The sequence below is a fragment of the Triticum aestivum genome, chromosome 1B (genome assembly GCF_018294505.1).
Source record: "Triticum aestivum cultivar Chinese Spring chromosome 1B, IWGSC CS RefSeq v2.1, whole genome shotgun sequence".
Lineage (NCBI taxonomy): Eukaryota > Viridiplantae > Streptophyta > Magnoliopsida > Poales > Poaceae > Triticum > Triticum aestivum.
In genome coordinates, this window is record NC_057795.1 from 319,536,613 (window position 1) to 319,537,227 (window position 615).

A 615-nucleotide genomic window follows, 5' to 3' on the forward strand; every position below is an offset into this window, starting at 1 on the left:
TGTGATGTCGCCCCGACGTCCGACTGTGGCATTTCTTTTAAAGCCCTTTCTGTGATGTCGCCCCGACGTCCGACTGTGGCATTTCTTTTAAAGCCCTTTCTGTGATGTCGCCCCGACGTCCGACTGTGGCATTTCTTTTTAAAGCCCTTTCTGTGATGTCGCCCCGACGTCCGACTGTGGCATTTCTTTTTAAACCCTTTCTGTGACGTCGCCCCGACGTCCGACTGAGGTATTTCTTTTAAGCCCTTTATGTGGTGTCGCTAAGACGCCCGACTGTGGCATCTTTTTCCTTATATTTAGTTGTTCACCTTTCGAGGCGTCGCTTCAGACACCCGATCGGTAATTATTTATGATCTGTTGGGATTTCAGGCGGACTACCGCCGTTTCCCTTTTACTGACCTTGTTATGATAATTTTGAATGTACATTGGTGAATTTATTCATGACGCATCCATGCATGCATTTGTTATATCTTACGTCCGAATTGTCTTGCGAGTACTTTCAAAGTACTCATTGGCTTGTTGATTTGGCCAGATGCTGACGAAGGCGATTTCATGGATGAAGAGTTCGATAGCGAGTCCGACACTTAGAGGAGTCCCAGTCAGTCTCGTGCGACC